Raw genomic sequence first — 27,136 nt, 5'->3', positions numbered from 1 at the left:
ACAGTATCCCTTTAAATTCTGAGCCAGAACTGAGTAGTAGGATCAGAAGTTCAGATACTGGCTGGGTAAGTTCCTCTGAACAGCAGTCATTTTATGTCTTTTTAGTAGTGGCCCTTTAAAGTAGCCATTACAAACACATGGCACAGGGGGTGAGTTTTTTGTTTTATGTCTTAGGTTTTCTGAAAGCTCAGACTCAGGCAAAATGCACTGAGATGGCACCTACACACCAATATTACAACAAAAAATTAAATTTATTGGTTCAAGAATAACATTTTAAATAGTAGAGTGAATTATTTGCTATGTAAACAGTGAAATTTAGAAAAAAAGGGTACCATCAAAATCATGACAGTATCCCATTAACAAGACTATGCCAGTTTAAATCTGTTCTAGCTGTATCAGTTGAGCCTGTGTTGATGAAATATTCATGGAAGGTATAACAATTTCTTCTAGTGGTCCAATGTGAATGCTCCATGCATTGAAAATAATATGCTAGAAACTGTTAAAATAATATAGTAGAATAAAATTAAATGACTGCAGAATTGAGGGCCCACGGTGCTATCAGAATCATTTTTTTTATGATATGATCTGTGCCCTTTTGCACAACAAAATTGAAGACCCCAGAGGTTATAGTTGATTTGGTTGTCTATGAAATGCAATCAAGGTCTTTTCACTCTGGACTGAATGCCAATACTTACATTTTTTTTTAAATGGAATCACTTTGCAAGGATCTAAGAGAGTGGGCTTGACATAAAAAGATGAAAAGTACTTTGAGATAGAAAGGTGTAGAATTTTCAGCTGAGAGTAAATTATAAATTCATAAACCTTTCATGCAGACAGCAGGGCCTACAGCAATAGTATTGTATTAAACCCTAAAATATGCCTGCCCATGTGACATTGCCAAGATTGCTTCAATAAATGATATACATACAAATATGTTCTTCTAACTGAGTTCATATAAATATTAAAGAAAATAAGAAATGCAAGTGGTAGTGGTAAGATTGTACTAGAACATTCTATGCCATCAATTAAAGCCTAGACTTTTTCAGCATGAAGAGTATTTTACTCATCTACTCTTGAGAAGCAAAAAGAATTTCACTTGAATCCACTGGCACACATTTTTTTTTATTTTCATGGTATTGTATGTATTGCCATTGTTTGAACTTGGACATGTAAGGAGATCCATAATGGATGGACAGGGTAAGACGGAGGTACAAATGGGTTAAAGAGAAAATATACTGGCAAAGGGAAATTTTCTGTCAAATGGTACTCTTTTAATGCCATGCACTGACAATAATCTTTATGCACTGTGACAGAGTATATACCTCGAGGGCCTTGTTGAATATTCAACTCATGTCTCATTGACTACATTACAAATCTAATGTGAAAATAATTCCTCATTTCCCTTAAGAGAGAAAAAGAGCAAAGGGAATATCATAACCCCAGTCTCATTGAAAGTTAAAATGAGTTTGGTTCTGCGTCCCTGCCTTTTTTTTAGTTCTGAACAAGGTATTTGAACAACAACAACTTTGGTTCACATAAGGATGAATTTACTTTTAATATTTTGTCCTTGTAAGAGAATTTCCAAGTGAATGAATATTTATATGTGATGCCAATGTTCTGAGTAAAATGGAAATTGATGATTTTGACATATTTATTAAGGACAATGGTTGGAAGATGTACCTTTTTATAGAAAAACAGTTTTTATTACTTTTAGTATAGGTACATTTACTCTGACTTATGAAAACTATGTTCAGAGGAGTGCATTACATTATCTGACTCATTGGGGCTGAAATATAGTAAATGGTTGACAGAAAGTTGAAAATATAAGAATCATTCTCTTTGTGTGAAGTCAACTGCTTGCTTCTACAAAGCACCTTTTTTCTTCCTGGTATGCATTATATTTTATTCTATTTTATAGAATATCAGAGAACAAACACAAAAAAAATCAAAATATTTCAAAAATTGGAAAACAACTAATAATTCATTCAAAGCCTTTGAGGCCCATGTAACCTTGTCAGAAAATACATGTAATTAGATTGAGGCAATACAGTCACTTCAGCAAGTCTCTAAGCGTTAGACATATGTGATTGATGCACTTGATTTACAACAAATTAGGCTGACTGTTGACTTGCACATCTGGGGAATTTCTGACATCTACACACTTTCTTTGTAAGTATGCTGTAGATTTTTTTTTATGATTTTTATGTTATTCTTCGCTCAGCATGAAGTTATGATATCATTAAATATGCTATGTTACCTTTTATCTATAAAGGTAGTTTTACAAAAGGCCAGGTTTTAAAAAGTTTTTACAAAAGATATAGATTATTTATTTCTTTCTAACTGAGCAAATATTTATAGAAAAAAATCTTGACAGAAGAGTCTTTTTCGGAGTAATGGTTGCTCATTTGGTACTTCCCTACCTACTTGGTAGATTATTGGCCAGGGTATGTGGACATGGCAAATGATTGGATAAGACTGGTATTGCCCACATCAAGGTGTTGAAAGATGTGCTAATTTGGTGACCTGGTAGATATTTACATGTAAAACTGTAAAATATCCTATATATAAAAAAATTACCTATAAAAATGCAATCAAAGCAGTAAACTGACTGACACTAGGGGGATTTATTAACATTTGGATTTCCGTGGTTTTACCTTTTTTTAAAACCATGACTAAAATCTATTCCTTGAATAGAAATCATTTACTAAAATGAAAACTGCAACTTTTTCGACTTGTCACATGAAAACCATGACTTTTTTTGTATTGTCAGACAACCGCTAGCATCAAAATCCCCTGAAAACCTTAAAAACCATGAAGCAAAGAAAGATATTTCAATTGTAAAAGGGACATCTGCCACTGACTTTATGATCTCAACAGGTTTTAGCTGGTGGATTTTAGCATTCGGAATTTTTGTGGTTTTGTTACATTATAAATCACATATTCCCCCCCCCCCCCCGCAACAAAATTAGTTTTCTGAAAAATCGAGCTTTAGTAAATGATCCCTTACAATTCCATTATTTTAATAATATTTGATTAACTTTAATAAAATTATCAACAGATAGCAACTTTTAAATCATTATTGTGCTCCCATTTTGCAAGAAAGTTGTTCTTGGGGTTAGATTAGATTTTGCCAAATCTAAAATAGGGAAAATATTGTTGATATTTTTGTTGATTAGTAGGTTAAATTAGGATGAAATAGGACTCTTTTTGCTTCCATATTTGCTTCAATTGTTACAAAGATATGTGGCAAAATATGCATGCCTGATTTTACTCTGTTCCCCTAGTGAATTCCCAATAAATGGAACTACCTTTGAATATTTCTAATGGATAGAGAGAGGAGAGTGTACAACTCATATTAGTTTTAATTGATCCCACCTGATGAGTAAATAAGCTAATGCTGATGCCATACGGACGTGTTCTCGGCAAGCCGAAAAATGCTTGCCGGGAATACGCCCCGCTACTGTACATTTACCCTATCTTGTGCCTGCCCCCGAATGAATGAAATACGCTCGGGTGCAGGCACATGTAACCGATATCCACCAAAAAACGTAAGACTTTGTATCTTCGGCAGATATCGGCTACATGTGCACAGGTAGGAGCATATGGTGGTATTTTCGGCAAACGATTTTCGGCTTGCTGAAAATATATGCCATACGCTCAGTGTGGCATCAGCGTTAAGCAGGTTACAAACATCCATTGATATTAAATCGAGGACTGGCTAAATTAGGGCTAGGTGTTGCTAAGCTAAGGTGCTTTTTAAAGGAGAAGGAAAGGCTAAGTCACTTGGGGGTGCCAAAATGTTAGGCACCCCCAAGTGACTTAGATTGCTTACCTTTTACCCCGGGCTGGTGCCCCTGTACGAAGAGAACAGCACCAGCCCGGGGTAGCAGCGAGCGCTTCCTACTTCCTATTCGCTTGCGTGCGCATGCGCAGTAGAGTGAAAAGCCGAACTTAAACAAGAAAGTCGGCTTTTCACTCTACTGCGCATGCGACAGGCCACGGATTTCGCCGGCAGAAGAAAAAGGAAAGAGGAAGCGCTCGCTACAGGTACCCTGGGATGGTGCTTTTTTCTCCTAACAGGGGCACCAGCCCGGGGTACAAGGTAAGCGATTAAAGTCACTTGGGGGTGCCTGACATTTTGGCACCCCCAAGTGACTTAGCCTTTCCTTCTCCTTTAAGGAAGTTTGCACATTGTGTAGCCAAGCCACGGTGTACAAAATAACAAAATAACACTTGCTTTGGTACTGCACAGCAGGTCAGTACTTGGGGGGGAAAGTTATTTTATTTTAACTGCTTATAAAACAACAGTTCCTTTATCAGGTGATTTTTGTTTTATCTGTGTTGTGCATAAATAATTTGAATATTTAAAATTAGAACCTTTATATTTGTAATGGTCTTTTCATACTGTTTTCAAGCCCTATAAAATATTTTGTATGAATGCTTCTAACTGTATAGCATATTTAAAATGAAAATGAGTCAGTAGAATTGTAATTTTCTGTCATCCATCAACACATCCATCAGAGCAAATGTTTATGGATAGAAATAAACTCTTTATTGGCTGCATACTATACACAATAAGATCATTTATTCTGACAGTATTGGGTCATGAAAAACTTCATGAAGTGCTGAAGCAGGGTAATAAATCATAACTTTGGATTTATACAATAGTTAGAAACTTTGTGGATATGATGTCACGAAAGACTTATTCTTATATGCAATACAGGTATGGGACATTTATCCGGAATGTTTGGGACCTGGGGTTTCTGGATAATGTATCCTTCCATAATTTGGATTTCTATACCTTAAGTCTACTAAAAAAAATCATGTAAACATTAATTAAACCCAATAGGATTGGCTTGCTCCAATAAGAATTAATTATATCTTAGTTGGGATGAAGTACAAGGTACTGTTATATTTTTAAAGAGAAAAAAGGAATCATTTTTAAAAAAAACTGAATTATTTAATTAAATACATCCTTCCTGCAGTTTGGAGATTTCTTAATAACAGGTTACCTTTACCTGAACCCATACCCATGTCTGTAACAGGCACAAAGTCTGCCCTAGAAGTAACTGATAGCAACCAACATGATATTTGTATTTAAACAAGGGACCAATAAATGCTACCTGCTGATTGGTTGCTATAAGTATAAGAACTGTAGCAAACTACAGCCTGTGTAAGTAGAAGGAAATTTTAGAAAAATTAAAAATTGCATTTAACTGTGCAATATTGTGCATTATTGCACTGAAACATGTATAAATCCATAGCATATTTTAAAACCTGCTGAAGAAATATGTACTGTGTAGGGTTTCTTTTTAAATATACGCAGTCGTACCCTTGGCAAATTTCCTAACTTTCCCTCGTTATTTGCTCACATGTTGGAATGGTCTGGTTAAACTTCAATAAGCTTTAAAGAAAAGTGTATCGGGTGAAAAAGAGATTGATGCTTTCACTTATTATTGCACTTAAACCTGCTCCCAAGCAAGATGCATGTAGATGTAGGATGGGCTGCATTCCCCTTTTGGGAGTAAAATCTTTCTCTGACCTGCAGGCGGATTGAAAACAGCCAGGAAAGAGTGACAGTAGGTGAGAGCAGAAAGATGAACCATTTTATAGAATCCACAAATAAAAAATCAATAGCACAACATAGTCAGCTTTCAGTGTCACTTTAAGTGCAAGCTCTCTGGATCTGTTGAAATATAAGCATCAATTAATTCTCACCAGACGTGATGAATCAGTGTCATCAAAAACGGAGATAAAAATGTTCAACATTTTATAATAACCATCTAGATTACAGGTTCTTAATACTATAATATATTTAATCTAAACTACTTTTTACGCAGGAATTGCCACTAAAATACAAATATTAATAAAAGAATCCAATCTCTCCACTTGCAATTGATATTGATTTGCTGCATTTCATTTCTTGCCTTTTCATATGATAGTATTTAATATATTGATACATACTTTCTTTTTGGTGATAAAGCTGAAAGTAACATACATTTTATATGCAATAAACCAAACCAGTGAACCTGAAATTTTCATGGCAATATACATGTTTTCATGTTTAGATAGATATTAAGCATTATACTATGCTGGGTAGTCTTTGACCAAGTATCTTAAATATAATATTTTGATTATTGTGCTAATACATCTTAAAAAGTTTTACTTTTAAAAATATATTGTTATTTGCTACACAAATTCATAATAACATAGTTACATAGCTAAGCTGAGTTGAAAAACTCCATCAAGTTCAAGCACTCCCAATGAAACCAGTGCACATATATACACAAACTCATATCAACCTATCTATACACTCACATATGCCATCACCTATACTAATTGTAGATCTAAAGATGGCAATAGGCTGGGATATTCAGGCCCGGTTTTAAATATTTTATCCAAGCCACTCTTATAGGTGGTAACAGAAACTGCCTACACAACCTCACTCAGCAGGGTATTCTACAACCTCACTGCCTTCACTGTGAAAAACTACCTACACTGCTTCAAATGAAAGTTCTGGTTCTCTAATCGAATAGGGTGGCCTCTTGTGTGTGGGTCTTTTCTATAGGAAAAAAGATCATCGCTATCTGTCTAAAATGTACTAAGAAGAAGGAAGAGCACTTGTAAAAAAAACAACCACATCCTTGTCCGTCTACCCTTACAATTTAAACCCTCCATCCCCTTTACCAGTTTAGTTGCAGTCTCTGCACTCTCTTCAGCTCATTATTATCCTTCTTAAGCCCTGGAGATCAAACCTGCACTGCATATTCAAGGTGAGGCCTTACTAGAGACATATAAAGAGGAAACATTATATTGTTATCCCTTTATGCAAGACAGTACTTTATTTGCTTTGGTAGCCACTAAATGACACTGCCTACAGTTACACAGCTTGTTATCCACAAATCATTTTTCTGTTAAGGATTACCCCTACACACTACCATATAGTGTATGGATCTATCAAAAATTGAACTTCATTTGCCAGTTAGCTGCCCAGTATTTCATTTTAGTCAAATGTCTTTACAAAGTGGCAGCATCCTGCATTTACTTTGTTTTGCACAATTTAGTATCATCATCAAAAATATAGTACTTTCTATGCCTACCTCCAGGTCAATAATAAACAAGTTAAACAACAAAAAGTCAGCGACATACCCCAGTGGTAAGGTTCTGTTTTCGATTTTCCCTCATTTGACAAAAATACAATTGATTCTTTTAGGTTTTTGCCATAACCTGTTGACCAGTCCTTCATACCATACAGTATCTTTAGTAGCAGGAAGGGTCATGCTACTAGTCATGCTCTATTTGCAGAAAAAAAATTATGGAACTAGATTTACACAGATTGCAGTTATTATTGGGGGTATTCTCCTTATTCATTCACTGACCCTGGAGAGCACTTTAGTTTAGCAATAATGCTTTAAGATAATAACAGTTCTGTTGCTGAATTATAGCCCCACCACGTTTTAATGCTTGATAATATGCTGCACTGTTTTAGTCCATCAATATTTGAATAGCATATGGTTGCAATGATGTGTAAAGATAGCCTTGAAGCAATAAAGAGTTAATCCAAGTGGACTGAGCAAACTGCAGGGCTACTTAACTCTTTCTCTGCTATATTTACCTTTGCTGGTAATTGGAATTGCAAGATGTACAGTAATTAAAATTGTTAGGATTCCATAACAATAAAGCACTGAATTCTAAAGCGTGTTTTAAATGTGGTATTTTATATTTCTATGTCAGTCACTCAGCTCTTTAATGCACTGCTTTTTTGCTGGTGCTTTATGTTATAAACAATAATATAAAGTATCCATTTTGTAGTGCCATCCCTTAAATGACAGCTAAAGGCAATGAACCCTTTCATTCATTAATTCACTCAGAAAAATCATTGCATGCTCAGGCCTGTGATGTTACAAAGATAAGGTCAGATAGCTAAATTATATCCTTCTCTACCTGGAAAGACAGCAACATCCTTTTGTGCACAGAAATGCCCTTCAATAAAAAACCTGTAGCAATGAAATATGTGGTTTCCAAGCCAACATTTGTATAGACACCCTATTTTATGGCAGTGCAAGAACTACATGCAAAGAACACTCAACAATTACCTTGATAGAGCTGTGGCAATCTGTAGAAATCCTCAGTAAAATATTTTTCTCCAAGGTCACTTCAAACACTGCATTTTAGTCATATTTAAGCTTGAGAATATACAGATCAAGTGAAATTGAAATGCCAAATCTAAAGATATTTTTGAACTTTCTTTTGTTGCTTTTTCTGCAAAGTTCTTTAATATGTTGCTTAAAAAATGTTACAGTATGAGGTGATAAAGAGAGACAGTGGGTTTATGTACAGTGACAGGCCAGTTACTGGCCAGTCTGGAAAAACCCACCCCTTAAACCCCCACTCAACCTGACATGAACTTTGTAAATATTACAGTTACTAATGCTAAATGACTTTATTGATGGTGAATGGACAATAATGTTACTAGCAGGCTCGCAAACATACAGAAAGTTCAGCCCACAACCTAATCATTGATCCCCTGTGATATTTTAGCCACTACAATCTGACTGACACACAGATAAGTCAATAGGTCCCTCAGATTTCTGGTCTCTATGTTTATTATTAATGTAAACCCCTATTTTATTCAAGTTGACCACATCTGTCCTGGTAGACTTCATTTATGGAGCTAAGGCCATGATAATGCACAACAAAGCTGCTTGTTGATCACTCTCCTGCAATAGTCAATTACCTTACAGCTATTTACATGTCTCCAATGAGCTCTCACTATTGTGTTTAAGAGAAGAATTTGTGTCGGGAAAAAGCTGACCCACTGATCCTTATCTGTATGCTTGAATCCACCCCCATGCCATTTCCCCTATCAGCAAAGAAAGTTCCACCAGCACACGCTTACCTCCAATAATTAGTACTCGGTGCACAGCCCAGAGAGTCGGCACTCCCAGCACAGTCCAGCAAAAAATTGACCGGCACAACGAGTGTGATGCAAGCGGGGCTTAGCCCCTGCGTGTTTATTCAAAGTATTGCAGCAATGTTTCGGGGGCGTACCCCCTGCCTGACGAAGGGATACGCCTCCAAAATGGGCTAAGCTAAGCCCCACTTGCATCACACTCATTTTGCCAGTCAATTAACTGCATTTCCCCTATCAAGACAGCTGGCTGTCCTAGCCACTGCAAGTGAGAGAGGAAATCAGCATTGACAAGAAAACCGTTTCGCAAATTTTCTTGCAGTTTCGCAAATTTTATGGCGGAACGAAAAGGGACAGATTCGCTCATCACTATTTATGTCAAAAGCATAGTATACAATTGTTGTCAGCCTCCTAAGTTGGATATGTAGCCAGTTCAGCCAGACAAAGGGCCCAGATTTCCAAACTTCATTCCAACTTATCATTTTACCCTCTTCTCAGATAAGTCAACTTATATAGCAGAGGGGCATTATTTATTAGAGACCTTGTCACAGTAGGCAGTTTCCTACTATAGAAGCCTTAAAGGAACATTAACACAAAAAAATGAAAGTACTTTAATGTAATTAAAATATATTATACAATTGCCCGATACAACTGGTGTTTTTGCTTCAGGAACATTTCTACGTTTATATAAATACCCTGTTGTGTAGCCATGGGGCAGCCATTTCAGCTGGAAAAAAGGAGAAAAGGCACAGGTTAAATTGCAGATAACAGAAAAAAACACCATTTATTCTACAGGGTTCATCTGTTAGCTGCTATATAACCTGTGTCGTTTCTCCTTTTGAATGGCTACCCCCATGGCTATGCACCAGGATTTTTTTTATAAACTGTAATAGTGTTTCTAAAGCAAACACACAACCTTTACCAGTGCAGGGCAACAGTATATTATAGTTTAATTCTTTTGATATATTTTATTTTCTTGGTGTTACTGTTCCTTTAAGCTAAACCCAAAAATGTTTCAAATAATTCCATAGACAAAGAGGATTTAAAGGGCTCACAAAGAAGATGTCTAAGTAGTAGCAATACAAATTGTAAGTACAACAATACTGACTTCTCCTCATCCACCCACTCTATTAACCTCACAAATAATTGAAAACAGAATGAAACTAAGCCCCCATGGCCATTGCAAATAAGGCAAAATGTACTTCTCATTCTCTTTTTTTATGTTTACTGGAGTGCCACCTTTTATTACCCAAATCACTATAGTTAATCTCTCTGCATGGCAGTACTTAAGTATCTTTCATTTTACAGAAAATAAAATTATTTAGATTTTTCCAGTTGGTTAGAAAGGGGGCCCCATAAGTCCCAACCAAAAGTTAATATTCCAGTGCATTGATAATATTCTATTGCATTGATATGGGCTTTTGCATACTTCCACTAGGCCAAGCTGCCCCACATTCTGATAATACCTCATCAACATAACAAAGGAAAGATGAACAATACTTTACATTTCATGACATCAGTATTGTTGTCTTTTGAAGCAGGAGACTGTGAATTCTCCTTTTTAAATATTTTTTATTAACTCTGATTTAATCTGAACCCCTAGCAGCTCAGCAATACAGAATTAATGAAAATAAAGACAATGTCCACCAGCAAACTTCCTCCTTCCTTTGCACTTGAAGCTAATGCCCCTGTACCCACATGGCACTGGCACAACTGCTGCAGGAGTCCGACTGCCAAAAACATGCTTGAACTGCATTATCCCCATTTCAATAAAAGGTCCTTTTGGGGGAATGTTCAGCCCCCACATCTGTACACCCATGCAAATTATCTAGGGACCCTTTATGACTCCAGGCACCTAATCAACTAGTGTTCTTGACCCAAAGTTCAAGATGCTTAAAAGGTTATTGATTGTTGGGTGAACTAATGTGACAACAGTCTCACTGTCTGATATGCCCCTTTCCACCTACTGCTGAGGAGAGGCTCAGGGAAGTTTGCTTTTGGAACTACTTGCACTGTGGGGCACCCCACAAAACTGATCATGGCTCTGACCACAGAAGGATTTCTTGGTTATGATCCTAGTGCTCTGTTCCTGCATTTGGACACAATGCTAATGTTCAAATGTGTGGGATATCTTTTTACTGGAGTTTATTAGAAAAATGGAAATATCCATTCACTGTAATTAAATGTAACAGTGATATCTCTACGTAACCTTAAGCAATAATTCATGCATTGGAGTGGGTGCCAACAGGATTTCTGGGAATAGTTCATCCTAGGTTCTGGGTTAAAGAAATAAATATGATAATTGTCTAACGGCCCATAGATATTTGCAGCATCTCATGAGCTAGTCTAAAGCTGCAGTCTGTTTATGATTTCATTCGACAACTTGAATTTTCCTTATAGCAGCATTTATAATTCAAATATTTCCAAAATCTGCCACCCTGCCCCACAGCACGCAGATCATACCAGAGTTGCGCCACTTTCCTTAGCATCTAAGACCATGTTTCACAACCCTTATGTGTTTTACTGGCAGAATTTAAAGTGACAGCACACTTACACTTATAGAGCCATTTTAGATTCCTTATCACTCAGTAACACTTACAGTATGAGGGCTCATTTAGTAATATAGGCATGAAAGGTCATTAGTGGAGTTACCAATAGCGACCACTGGTTGCTATTGGCAATTGTATTTGTGCAATATAGCATTTATGTTAGTAAATCTAAGTTGAATATTAAGATCTTACATAAGTGGTCCATAGAGGATTTGCAGAGTTGCTGATTTTGATTCTTACATGGAGGGTTTTAGGAAGCAACACATTTACACAAATGTCCAATAACTCTTTTAATTTTGACATTATTGGAATGCACTGCACAGTAATTAAACAAGCATTTTTTTCAAAATACATCAGTTATTAGAGATTCTCCAGCAGATAATGTAATGTAATACGCAGTCCAGCACTTGTTTATGGTAAGTCCACAAAACACACTGTCCAAGAGAGATGTGCATATGTTCATTTGACTTTTGTAAAGTTTGTAAGAAACACTGAAATTCTTAAAGGGATACTGTCATGATTATCTTCCAGTAATTCTACATAATCTTTTGATGTAAATGAGGTGTGTGGAATGAGACACTGAACTGAAGCACACACCTACTCACCTACTGGTGGTGGTCTTATTAGAGTGAGGTAGAGGCTGGATTGTACTGCGTATGCGTAGTGGAACAGCTTGCACATAAGGATAATGTACAATGATGGTGTGGGCTTTAAATTTCAAAATAAGTTCCCTCTGTGTATCCATGATTGCCTAATGGGCACTACCTTTGCTGTTTGTTTTAGAACAAATTATGATCTATAGAGGTTTCTGCAGTAGTGAAAGTGCTGTTGAACTGTCCGCACAGATTGATGTGCTTGCATGGATACGCATGTTTGCTGTCAAGGGAACATTTGCCCCAAGGTTGCACACCTAAGCAGCCATACCTCAGCTTCCTTGCCTCATGTATCTCAGTGGAGAAATTGTTTGTATGCTAGAATGCTAGAATCATGAACCATGGCCCATGTGTGGCATTGACAGAAATGCATGCTACTTTAGAAAGTAAGACAGCTTGCACCAAGTCTGAACTGATTCATGGACTTTGAGAGGTCCATGCACCAGCTTCTAGGTGTGGATGATGGTACTGAAGATGGTAAAAATGCCTAATGGGGATATGAGAATGATGCAGGCAAGGAGCCATTAAGCAAAACTTAAAAATTAAAGAAAGGTAAATAGAGACAGTGGCCTGAAAGCAAATGATAAAGGAAATAAACATAAAGCACAAGAAGGAAAGGGAGTAAAATGGGGAATAAAGTTGTCAGACTGCTGAAAAATAATGCATTATTTAGTAGAACATCTGCTTACTTCTGTGTATGAGGTTTGTTCCACAGCGAAGAACCTGAATTACAGGGGGCATTTTAGTGACAGACATTGGTTACTGTTCAGGCACAGTAAGGAAGCAGCTTGCCGTGTCTAATGGTCAAATGCTATAAATACATAAATTGTAGGCATTTTTATAGTATCTATAGTATTACTCTTTAAACCTTTTTTCTAAATTAACACTATTAGATGATTGTTTAAATGTAGTGATGAGTGAATTTTTTCGCCAGGCATGTATTTGCAGCGAATTTCCACATTTCACCATTGGGCGCAGAAAAATTCGTTGAGTAGAAATTTTTTGTCGCACATCAAATTGGGCGCGGTCACGTAAAAAAAGGGCGGGCGAGAAAAAAAATTAGACGCGGGTGACAAAAAAATAGACACAGGCGACAAAAAAGAGACGGGCGACAAAAAAAATTGTGCGACAAATGCGTTTCGACATTTTTTCGCCAAATTTTCTTGCTGTTTTTGCGACAGATTCGCTCATCACTATTTAAATGCAACTGCAGTTTGTCTAAATAAAGCAGAAGACCATAAAATAAGAGAACCATGCATAAAACATATTTTTCAAACTTTCATGAATTATAATTTAGATCAGAACAAGCCTATGGTTTCTATAATCAGAGTTTGTGCTTTCCATATAAGCTTTGCAGGAAGCATCATTCTTAGCATATGCCAATCTTTTCCATTATATAAATTTGTTTGAAATCACAGTATGGTGAAACTGGAATTAAGCTGTTAGTAGAAAAGTCAAAGGGGGGGGAATGTAATAATATTGTGCACAAATAAGAATACAAATTTCTATTTTGCAATGTAATATTTTTCATTAGACTGTTATTGTACTGCATTGCAAATTTTAATTGCACATTGGGGATGTTTGGGAAGATGTGCTTGAAGATGGAGTAATTGTTACCGTGAAAATAACTTTTTTCATTAAGAAGTTTTATTTCATGTACACCTCACTGGCACAAGCTTCTGCAATCACAATCCTACTGTCGCATGAAAGACAAAAGGGTTCACAAAAAAGTATTTTTTCGTTAGTGACCTATGTGTCATTCCCCTAAAATGATTTTACAATAAAGTAAACATTAAAGGTACTATTCAGTGCCTATGAAAGTGCTAGATCACTAAGGGTAAGAGGAAGCACTTGTTCCCGGGGGTCTGCTGCTCTCTGCACAAAGCACTGCGTAGAATCTCCAGAACCACTCTGCGGAATTAACCAAGCAGATACCAATAAGGGATACGTTATTCTATCTATCTATATATCTATCTATCTATCTATATATCTATTAAGCATACTGGGAAAAAAAGCATGGAAGGGGGGTATAAACAACAAATATTTTGCCTAGGTGCTGCTTTAAAGGATAAATCAACCCAACATTTCATTTTTTGCCTAATAACAGAAAACATAATTCTAAGCAACTTTGCAATATCCAATCATTAAAAATTTGTAATGGTTTGAATGATTTGTATATATACTGTAACTACTATTAGAAGCAGGGTTTGCCAGTCCTTTTCTATTCTCTGCCCTGGTGGCTTTGGCATTTGAAACAATGTAACACAAGCCGGCAGACTGACAGACCTGCCTTGTGGGAGGAGCCTGACCTTTGCAACATTGTATAAAAAGTAACAACCAGGAGTAGTGATGAGCGAATCTGTCCCGTTCTGCTTTGCCATAAAATTCGTGAAATGGCGGAAAATTTGCTAAACACATTTGTTGCACTATTTTTTTGTTGCCCCCGTCTATTTTTCGGCACCTGTGCTTTTTTGGACCGGACCGCACCCAATTTTAATGCGACTGTGCCCAATTTTGACGCAACCGTGCCCGATCTGATGCGACCACGCCCAATTTGAAAAAAAAAATCTGCGCAATAAATTTTCCAGCAGCGAATTTTCACTGCAGTTTCAAGAAACAATTCGACGAAATGCAGAAATTCGCTGCAAATCCATGCCTGCTGAAAAAATTCGCTCATCACTAACCAGAGGTTCAGCAAACAAAGCTTTCAATAACAATTACATTTACAAATAACTTTTAAAGCACTGAAAATGTTTAATAAATTCATATTGGAAAGTTGCTTAGAATTATGTTTTCTTTTATTAGGCAAAACATTATTTTGGGGGTTGACATGTCCTTTAAGGGATCTTTGTGTGTGTGCATGTGCTTTAAACAGAGAACTGTCATGTATATTTTATTTAGCATGTTATAGTGGGACTCTAATTCACTGAGCTAAAAAACTTAACTCCTTTGTCCCTCTGATCATTACAAAACATAGTTGTATATGGAAAAAAAAATCACAACAGGCTAACAGGTTTTCTTTGTAACCAGTTTACAATAAGAATACAAAGAGACTTTCTACCTTCTTTGTGACTTTTTCAATCACACATAAAGCAATTCTTTGTTTGGAAGGCATGTCCTGGTTTATAGGTAAGTGAGCATAAAAAGAAATATATTGTATTGTATTTCAGAGCCAGAGCCAAAATAAGGATTGCTTTCTTATGGGAAAATAAAGAGACCTTAGTGAATGTTACCTATATGAGAATGAGTAACATGAGTTCGTATGGTTAAGCAGGGCCCACATTAACGGAAAAGAAGGGCCCGGATACCGGGCGCAGTGTAGGAGGAAGGCCCACATGACTGGGCAGGCAATGCAAGTGCCGATTGGGCAGCTCGGACACGGGTTAGCAGGGGTTAAAAAGGGGGGCAGAGGGAGGCACCAAACAATTGCGCGGGAGGACATCGCGAGACAGGATAGGGCAGCAGCTGCGTTTATCCCCACCCACCCTCCCCATCTGTCATTTCTTCAGTCAAGGGATAGGGCACACTCTGATACAAGGATAGGACCGGAAAAACTAGATCGGAACCAATATAGGGAGGTTAGATGGGCTACCCATGGTAGCATATTAGTCACAGCATGGCGGGTCCCTTGCCAGTCTGCCGGGCATGTTGGTGTGGTTTGGACAATACTGGACCGTTGGGGCAACCCCTAAGGTGGGTACCCACGGGGATGTTGAATATGTTCAGTTAATTTCCCAGGGCTTGGTCCCTCGTGGATTGTTCTGTTTAACAGCTATGGTGTGGATATTAACGCTTTGCATACTCACTGAGCCAGGGGCAAGCGGCTAGTGAGCATTGCTGGCATTTGGAAGGGCAGACTGGCAGAGGGCTTACCAAGGGCTACTGATTACTATCAATCGTTACAAGTTCGTACCATGTTTATTAATGTTTATTAATGATGTTTTTTCCATGCTATGTAAACAATAAAGTATTCCTACATGACTGTTGAACAAATAAAAGCTGTGGCCATATCATCCAACAAGGTGATGTCACGTGTGGTTATTTAGAACGGTGGAGGGAGGAGTGAGCAATGGGTCATGCCCCTAGTCATGTATATTCATCTTAAAAGGACACTTCACTGTAAAGAGAAAGGCTTATTTTAGCACTGCATTTAATATAATGCCTTGAAGCAACATTTGCAGTACTCCTCCTGCAACCACATCTTGGGAATAACCTTTCATTTTACTTACTTTAATACATTCTTTCTCAGCAAGCTGCACAGTCAAATCAGAAGCTTTTGCTCCTTAGAACAGAGTCACACCAGAGAATTAAAAATGCAGTTTACTGCTAAATGTCAACTCTACATCAGAATAATGGAGATTAGCATTTTTATGTTGGTTGACTTCACTCTTTAACCAATTATACATTTTCATTTATAATATCCCAAAGCTCAATGGTATGTCTCCTGCTGGAGATTTCCTGATCACCTAATTTTCTATTCTTTATTTAATACTGGTTCTAAACTTTTGGCCTGTTACTTGGATTTTGCCATCTCTGTTAGCTGCCCTGCCTTGTGACTGTTTTCTGGATTTTTTTGTGTTGCCTGCCTTAACCTTTGACCATTGCTTTGGTTAGCCAAAGTAGTACTTAATACTGATCTACACCTCTAGTCCATGAGTGCCACACTAAATTTCCAAATCCTGGAGTTTATACACATGGTACTCACATGATCTGACAGCCCTTACCAGGGTTGAAGTCAGGGCCAAGGAGGATGAGTTCAGAAAATCCAGTACATGGTATCCAAGGGGTTAAGTAAACCATTTAGTCAAATTCAGGCAAAATATTGCGCAGGTAACAGTCAGTGTAGTCAGGAACAAAGCAGAAAGTCAGTAACGGCAAAAATAGTAATTTAAATGCACCCAGAAACTTTACAGGGAAATACCTATTTTCATCTTTGGCATCTATTTATTTTGGATTTTCACGCTGAAGGGCAAAATCTAGATTTTTTTAAAAAAAAACTTTCAGTCATGAACATAAATTTTGCATTAATTGTGCTTAAACGTTATGCAATGATGTGGCACAAAATTGTACATTGTAAATCAGTGCTGTCCAACTTACAAACAGAGGGCCAGTTATATCTCATATAGCATGTTGGAGGGTTGAATTAAATAAAATGATGATATCATATATTGAATAGAGATGAGTAAATTTGTCCCATTTCGGTTCGGCAAACAATTCTCAAAACTATGACTATGAAAAAAATTTGAGAAACGGCGAAAAATTCGCGAAATGCAAAAAATTATGTGTGTCAAAAAAATTCCATGCCTGGTGAAAAATTCCGTTGATCACTAATATTGAAGTCTATGGAGCCTCTGATCAGATTGGGGTCCATAAAAATTCTTTGGAGGGCCACATATGGCCCATGGGTCTCCAGCTGGACATCCCTGTTGTAAATAATAATAATATATGTTATAAATATTTACAAATTTAAATATTTAGAAATAGATTACCTTATTGATTTTCACAAGTTCAAACACTTCTGTAGGGCCCCATGAATGACAAGGACCATGCAAACAAGGTAATTGGGCAGTGGTAGACTAGAAGCACTAGAGGATTGTTAGACTGGAGGTATATCTCCCAGGTGATACAATAGGGACCATTGTTGATAGGGATTCAGGTTAGAAGATTTTCCTGAGGTTGCCACTGGAGTTGATCAAGGTCCCCTAAAGGGTATCAAAGAGGTGAAGTAGAATCTTGCCAAATCTTTCTCCAGGGTGGTGTCAGTGTGTTATACTCTATCAATGAATATTGCTGTAATCACTTTAGCTCAGTTGCTACAGTACATTGGTACAATGTGAGTACTGCTTTCTGGGTTTGCTAAATAAACATTTTGCTATTTGATCAAGGAGGATTTTTCATGGAAAACCTTGAGAATGAGTAACATTGTTTAGCAGAGCCTGGCAAATCCTGTTTGTACAACTAAGCAGTGTAGTGAAATTCAGCAACACCACTTGTTTCCTCCACACATTAAAGCGAGGGCCCAGCTGAGAGAGAGGGTCCAATGTAACTGATGCTCTGTGTTTGCAAGCTAGCACTGGATTTCTGGGCTGAAATAGTGTTACATTTCCAATGGATTTTAGATTAGTTTGATAAATTAGTTACAAGTAAAAGTATGCTGTTTCCTTCAGCATTCTGCTTAGTAGTTGAATGTAGCTCCAGGGAGGTTATAGTTAATCATTGACGGAAAAATTCCCCTATTTGGTTGTGGTTCTGAAAGCTGGAGGGTTTTGGAAGAAATACTGTATATATTCTGGTACAGTGCACATATCAGATTTGACTCTCTGCAGGGAATGTTTCCTAGGGAACCTTTGTAAAAAGCTCAGTTCAGTTTCTCATTACTGAGTAAGGCAGAAGATTGCTATATTGTAGTTCCCTAGGAAGATGGGTAGCTAGCAATGTCTACGGGCTTACAGGGAGAGCAAGATAGAAATAACCTTTTGCATGAAGCCAATAGTTGATGTGGTTAACATTAAGTATGAGAGAATCCTGAGTGAGTACATTAGTGACCCCACACTATTTAATGTGTAAGAGGCAATATCCACAAGGCTGGGTTTATTTTGTTATTAATGATATATGCTATTCATAATAAAACAAAATGAAACTTGCTTGGAATACAATAATGTGTAATAAATAATCTTGATTTTATAGAGAGGGGTTTTCTGAGTTCCTCTTCTCCAAAAACATTCAGGTAGGTTATATAGCTTGTGAAGAAATTGACCCCAGCGTGTAGTGTGATAAATAAACTTTTTAGTGCCCTGCTTCAATGTGTTGTGCCTATATCAGGGGTCCCCAACCTTTCTTGTGAGCCACAGTCAAATGTAAAAAGACTTGGTGAGCAACACAAGCATCATAAAAGTTCATGGAGGTGCCAAATAAGGGCTAAGATTGGCTATTAGGCAGCGTCTATGCACACTATCAGCTTACAGGAGGCTTTATTTGGTAGGAAATCTTTTTATTCAACCAAAACTTGCCCCCAAGTCAGGAATTCAAAAATAACAACCTGTTTTGGGGGCACTGAGAGCAACATCTAAGGAGCTGGTGAGCAACATGTTGCCCCTGAGCCACTGGTTGGTGATAACTGGCCTATACACATAAAGAATAGCAATTAGTGATGAGTGAATCTGTCCCATTTCGCTTTACAAAAAAATTTACGAAACTGCTGAAAAGTTTGAGAAACAGTTAAAAATTCACAAAACGCCCACGACTTTATGATGCGACTGCAACTTTTTTGATGCAACCACAAATTATCCTTATTCTGCAAATATTTGCTCCAGTTTCGCTAAAAGAAAATTTCCCAATGGCAAAATGCGGAGTTTCATGCAAATCCATACTTGGCAAAAAACTGGCTCATCACTTATAACAATAATATTAGAAAAAGAATTAAGAAAAGTAAAAAATATTGACAAGAAAAGTTGGCCAAACTTGAATCTTTTAGAAGGAAGTATAAACCTCCTTTTCTTTATACAGTTTATTTTAAAAATGTAACCTGTGGAATTTGATGTTCTCTGGGACAGCAATATAAAGGTGTTTGACTCCAGCACAAAGGTTTCTTAAGGGTAGGTCACTGAGGGTTTTTTAGATGTATTCGATTTTTTAGTGCATTAGAGTTTGGATTTTAAGCTTAGGGTTTCCTGTTATAAAAGAAAAACCAGTATTACTTAGAGCAAAGGGTCTTGGTTTCTGCAAACTATTTGACACTGACACTAGCAGCTGGCTGAGCTCTGAAGAAAATTGTTGAAAAATTGGAAACTAAACTACACAGCAGGGCATCAGTGGGGGGCATCAGTGGGAGGTATCAGTGGGGGGCATCAGTGGGGGCATCAGTGGGGGGCATCAGTGGGGGGCATCAGTGGGAGGCATCAGTGGGAGGCATCAGTGGGGGGCATCAGTGGGAGGCATCAGTGGGAGGCATCAGTGGGGGGCATCAGTGGGGGCATCAGTGGGGGGCATCAGTGGGGGGCATCAGTGGGAGGTATCAGTGGGGGGCATCAGTGGGGGGCATCAGTGGGGGGCATCAGTGGGAGGCATCAGTGGGGGCATCAGTGGGGGCATCAGTGGGGGGCATCAGTGGGAGGCATCAGTGGGAGGCATCAGTGGGGGGCATCAGTGGGGGCATCAGTGGGAGGCATCAGTGGGGGGCATCAGTGGGGGGCATCAGTGGGAGGCATCAGTGGGAGGCATCAGTGGGGGGCATCAGTGGGAGGCATCAGTGGGGGGCATCAGTGGGGGGCATCAGTGGGGGGCATCAGTGGGAGGCATCAGTGGGGGGCATCAGTGGGGGGCATCAGTGGGAGGCATCAGTGGGAGGCATCAGTGGATAACAGCACTGGCAGATAGAAAATAGCTTAAAGGGGACCTGTCACCCAGACATAAAAAGCTGTATAATAAAAGCTCAAAATTATTTTTTTATTACCACATCCATACCCATTATAAAGGCATTTAAATATCCCAACTTTCAATCATATATTGCTTGCCTCACCTCTATGCCTAAGGCAAAGAGGCAGGGCAGAAAATAACTTTCCATTCAGCACTGCCTAGATGTCACTGCACTTCTCACTTTCCCATTCGATCCTCACCATCTAATTGTGTAGCCAGTGCATGAGTATGGGCCTCTGGTCCTCTTTTTTTTTTTTCAAATAAATAAGATTTTGGCATGATACAAAGCTTGCCTAACTAATAGTGTCCACAAAAATGGCACCTGCCTGCTTGCTGTGATTGAGCAATTCCAAGACTGAAGGAAACAATATTTATATTGTTTATATAATGAAATTGATGTTTATTTTGCTCAAAGAACATGTTAGATATAGATTTGGTATTATTTCTTAGGGTGACAGGTCCCCTTTAAGATGAGCGAATTTTTTCACCAGGCATGGATTCGCAACGAATTTCCACATTTCAGCACTGGCGAATTGTTTCGTGAAACTTGAGCAAAAATTTGTATTGGAAAAATTTGTTGTGCGTCAAAAAAAAGTCATGGTCGCATCAAATTGGGCGCGGTCACGTAAAAATAGGCGCGGTCTCGTAAAAATATGGGCAGTCACATTAAAAAAAAAATGTGAGCAACAAAAAAGACGCGGATGACAAAAAAAGATGAGGGACGACAGAAAAGTCACGCAACAACCGTGTTTTGCAAATTTTTACCCGCTACACAAATTTTCCCACGAGGCGAAATGGGGCAGATTCGCTCATCACTACTTAAGTTCCCAAGTCTTATTGTGTTGGGATTTCACAAACTCCTGTATGATAATGCATGCAAAGGCAGTGTATATAATGAGAGATTGCTAGATTCCTATATGTGTCCTATATCTTTATGAGTGCCTGACTGAAAAAATGGGATAACCGCCCATGGGCACATGAATAAAACAAAAACATTAAGAAGATGACTTTAGTAGATACAGTATAATTAACATGGCAGGCACCATGCATTATTCATTTATATGTACATTGTTAGTTGTATACATTAAGTTATTCATTTGTACTTTAAAGGTACAGTTCAGTGTAAAAATAAAACTGGGTAAATAGGCTGTTCAAAATCAAAAATGTTTATAATATAGTTAGTTAAAAAACATGTAATCAGTGCTGAGCAAATTTTTTCACAAGGCATGGATTCACAGCGAATTTCCGCATTTCGCCATTGGCGAATTGTTTCATGAAACCTCCGTGAAAATTCGTCAAGGAAAAATTTGTCTCACATAAAAAAATTCTGCTGCGTGTCAAATTGGGCGCGGTCATGTTAAATTGGACGTGGATGACAAAAAAAAGATGCAGACGACAACAAAAATTGCGCAACAAATGCGTTTAGCGAATTTTTCGCCGTTACACAAATTTTCCGTTGTTTTGTGAATTTTATGGCGAAGCAAAACAGGACAGATTCGCTCATTACTACATGTAATCTATAAAGGCTAGACTGAGTGGATGTCTAACATAATAGCCAGAGCACTACTACTACCTCTAACCTCTTTGTTAGTCAGCGACTTGTAGAGGGATCCCATAGGTCAGATTCAAAAGCAAATAGTTATGTACCATATGGCTCTCCCTCAAGCCAATGATTGGCTACTGACTTTTAACAGGTTAGAGAGCTGCAAAGGAGGAAGTTGAGTTCTGCCGAGTATGTTAGGCACCTCTTCACTCCAGCCCATATAGATTACATTTTTGGCTAACTAGCTACATTGAAAACATTTTTTTTATTTTGCACAGCCTATCTATTTACAATTTTTTTTTACTGAACAATCCCTTTTAGAGACTACTTCTAATGTACTCTAAGTTCTAAATGTAATTTAATTATTTAACCCACTTAATATTAGTGATGAGCAAATTTTTTCGGCAGGCATGAATTTGCAGCAACATTCACATTTTGACATTGGAGAAAAAGTAGCATTTTGTGAATTTTTCCCCGTTTCACAAATTTTTCAGAAGTCTTACTCATTTTTCAGCAAAGCGAAATGGGACAGATTCACTCACCACTAATTAATATATTTGTAACATTTGCATAATTTTACTCTGTTTCCCTTTTCACATATGTGCCATTTTGTAATTCCATATTTCCATATCCTGTCAGAAAAAAATAATTCTAAAGGCTAAATTCTACCAATGGCTACCTTTATTTACCAAAGCTGCCCAGAGCCCACTTTTGCGCCCCTTAGCTCTCCAGGGGTAGCTGGTAAGAAGCTGAGCTTTGGGGTTTTAGCAAATCATCAAGAAGAAAGAGATTTACATGTAACAGAAGCTGATGCTACAGGGCTGATCATTACATTCTTTAGGTAAGGTTTAGCTTTTCTTTGAAATAAACGACTACAAAACTGTGAAACCATTTGGAATAATATAAGAAAATAACCAAAGCCCTGCCTTGTCTGACAAAGCAAATGAAAGGGAGTTGATTACTTGTCAACTATATTATTATGTTGGTTTAAAAAGCTAACATTCTGTTTGCTGACTTATTCTTCCGCTGCTTCTTATTTTCTTAGAGTCCCCCATTTTCTAAACACTTTTCCTCCTACAGTTTTAGGGGTACAACACCCAAACTCCCCACACTTCTTTGCCCTATAGCGGAGCAGGTTGCTTGTGCTTTTCTAAGTGATCCCGCACCCTTTCTTTTGTTGGCGCCACTCTGAACACCCCAATTTTTCTATTGACTTTGACAGGGAAGATTTTCAAACTGCTGCCACTCTTACAGCTTTGAAGCTACACCCCCAAACTTGAATAACATAATCATGGGGTCACCCCAAATGAAACAGGGACAATTAAATTTCACCCATTGACTTTCAATGGGGAAAAATTTAAATTGCTGCCATTCTTTAAGGCTACACTCACCAAACTTGAATCAAATAGTCATGGGGTTAACATGAATGAAAAGATAATATTTGCTGGATGCCCAAAAGTGGGCAGAGCTACGAGCAGCCAATCAGATTTCACCCATTAACTTTCAGTGGGAGAATGTAACCAGCTGCCATCCTCACAGTATTAACGCCAGGGTCCCCAAACTCTTCACAGTTGGTCACTGGTAGTGATGAGCAAATCTGTCCCATTTCAAGTGGGTGGACCCACAAACAGCCAATCATATTTCTTTCATTGATTTCAGTAAATTAACGAAAAGGCTACTGTAGTCCAGTGCTACCATTTCCATGAGTTTAACATCAGGGTACCCAACCTTTCAACAGTTTGTCACTGGGTGACTATGTTTCAAGTTTAGAAACGTGGGCAGAGCCAACAACAACCAATTAGTTTTCACCTATAGACTTCCATTGGTTTAAATTTAAACTGCTGCTGTTATTCTTTAAATATTAATGCCAGGTTCCCCAAACTTTGCAGAATTAGTCACTGGGTAACTGCAGTTCAAGTTTAGAAAAAGTGGGTGGAGCCAATAACCTCAATCAGATGTCACTCATTAACTTGAGTGGAGAAATTGAAAATGCAATTGTTTGACTGGGAAAAGCAAGTTAGATGACAGCACTGGGCTACAGTGGCATTTTTTTGAATTTACTGTGGGGTGTCTTTTTGCTTCATTCAGCTTTCCTTGTTCTCTGAAGTCTGGGTTTCAAAATGAGATGTTGTACAAGCAGATGCTGGGTTAATTTTGGTAATGTATATCTGCTAATTAGTGATGAGCAAATCTGTAAGGTTTTGCTTTGCTGAAAAATTTGCAAAACCATGGGAAAATTTGTGAAACAGCAAAAATTTGGGAAACGCATTGAAGTCAGAACTTTTTTGTGGCTACTTTTTCCATGCAAACAGTTTTATAATTTCTTGTGGGAGGGGGGAACAGGAGAGTGGAGAGAACAGAGAACTGCACAGACTTTAGACCCAGGAATGGGAGAGGAAGTCAGATATCCTAAGAACATGTTCCCAAAAAAAAGAAAAGAAATCCAGTGTTTCTTTTGATAGAGGACTCAGTGCAGCTTTTCTGTGAGTGCTTATGGCTGTATTTACATAGACCTTTCTGATAAAGCTTACTTAGTTTTTACCTTTCCTTCTCCCTTAAGTTATTTTTGCATTTTGCTACTTTGGTCCTATGAAGGCAAAAGCAAGCATATCAAATGTTCACAATTTTTTAATTTTTTCAATTTCTGCTATGTCTGAATTAGTCTAGTAATGACCTTGGTCAGGTTTAGCAAAACTAATTAAAAGCAGTCTCAAATTCAACGAAGCTGCAAATAACCAATTACAAGATCAATGTGGCCATATTTTAACATTTTCTTATTACATTTATTTTCGAAGTTCTAAAGAACACAAATATTACTTTGTTGGACTGTATTTCTTGTTCTACACAGAGATTGAAATCACAGACAAACAGTTGACTATGTGTGACCTGCCTTCTGCTAAAATGTTTTTACTTTTGGAACAAATGAACATCGGTAACACTATGACATTTCATTCTTATTGTGCGTACTGTAACCTGCAGATGGAATATATGGCTTTCTTTCCACTGTATGCTGCAGATTCATATAACAGAAAAAAAAATATTATTTTGCACAGTAGCTACCAGAGGGTTTTTTTCCGCTAGAATACCAGCAAATTACATCTAAATCTATAGAACAAGTACTGCATGGCTCATCAGGAACACACTTGGTATGTACTTGGAATCCCAAGAGACTAGTTTCCCCCGCAGCTGCAACATTTCTATTGCTCATTTTTCTTGAAAATAGCCACATGGGAATAGCTTGGCCAAGCATAATGCCTCAGTTCCTCTGGCACCGACATAGCCTGCCCTGTGGCCTCTTGTTCTGGCTCTGATCTATCAGCTTCAGATCTCGTTAGGTAATTACTAAACTAATGGACATGTTAAAATCTGGACGATATATTATGCCCTTGTGCCAATTCTCTCATCACTCTATTTTCATTGTGGCTTGCATTTCACCAGTGCTGCTGGAAAGCACAAAAGCTCAGCTTTATAATAATTACTCTGTAACACCACAGCTGCTGGTCTGGTTGAAGGGCTTAGTGGTAGCGGATGGCAAATGTTTGCTAGAAGTTATTTCTTTTCAAGGAATGTCACCAAAGCATATTATATTCTATACACATATATACAGAATACATATATTCTATACATATTCTATACCTGCAGTATTTTAATGAATAAGCAGAATAAACAGAGGTGTGTGCACCCACTTTAGCTGTATAACCAAACTTCTACTGTAGTGTTGTTAAAGCATGAAGCACTTTTGTGACATAGTGGAGCAATATGCAACTAACTTTTATGCACTGAAGAAGTTTTACAGGTTAACAAAATCAGTAAAGAAGAAAACGTGATACTAGATGAAAGTAACAGTATTCAGTACAGGGATTCCATCTGGAAACCCATTATCCAGAAAGCTCCTAATTATGGGAAGCCCATCTTTCACAGGCTCCATTTTAATCAAATAATTCACATTTTTAAAAATGATTTCCTTTTTCTCTCAAATAAAAAAACAGCATAGCTATGGGAGCTGGTATAGAGAAACCCATTATCGAGAATGTTCCGAATTACGTGAAGGTCATCTTCCACAGACTTCATTTTAATCCAATAATTCAAATTTTTAATTTTGATATTAATAAAAAAAATACCTTATACTTGATCCCAACTAAGATATAATTAATGCTTATTAGATTAAAACAATCCTATTGATTTTATTTAGGGGGCCTATTTATTATACTGTGTTAACTAAAATTTTTTAGAAAAAACTGTGTAAAAAGCTGTGCAAAATAAATGGAAAGCTTGCTGTCTGAATGCCAGATTTTACGCTGTTATTTTATTTAAGCTCTGGCAGAAGAAAAAACTCATAAAAAAATTACACTGACTTTATGCCTTTTTATACACAACAAAGGCTGTTGATGTGTGGCAAATTTTGTCGCCATTTTTTACACAGCATAATAAATCTGCCCCTAAATGTTTTAATTATTTTTAGCAGACTTATGGAGATCAAAAGGTATGGAGATCAAAATTATGAAAAGACTCCTGATCTGGAAAACTCCTGGTCCCGAGAATTCTGAATAACAGGTCCCATACCTGTATTATTTGCAAATAAGATACCTTATTGTGCACTTACTGTGCAGGAAGAATACAGTGGGACAGCCCTCATATACGCTATATGAGCAGAAAAGGCATGCTGACCAGGCCTGATATCCCACCATATAAGGGGCCATACATGTTATATCTGCCTCTCTATATTTTTGTTTGTTTATCTATCAAGCATAATAGCAGGGAGTGAAGAGGAGCTGCAGCTGTGGCCCAACAATGAAGAGTAAGAAACTAGCTGAGGGAAGGCACAAGATTGGCTTTCTCTGTTCATTTCTGAATATTTCAGTAGTTTTTGTGTTTATGTTTAGTAAAATAATTGTGAAATTCTTGCAATTCTTAATAGAATTCATCTGGTTATTAAATTTGTGCCAGGGACAGTGTAGCCTTGCTAGTACAGGCATAGGACCCCTTATCCCAAAACCCATTATCTAAAAATTTTCAAATTACAGCAATACCATTTCCTATAGAGCACATTATACGCAAATAATTC

The sequence above is a fragment of the Xenopus tropicalis genome, chromosome 2 (genome assembly GCF_000004195.4).
Source record: "Xenopus tropicalis strain Nigerian chromosome 2, UCB_Xtro_10.0, whole genome shotgun sequence".
NCBI classification, from domain to species: Eukaryota; Metazoa; Chordata; class Amphibia; order Anura; family Pipidae; genus Xenopus; species Xenopus tropicalis.
The sequence above is the reverse complement of the archived record's forward strand: the minus strand, read 5'-3'. Positions refer to the sequence as shown.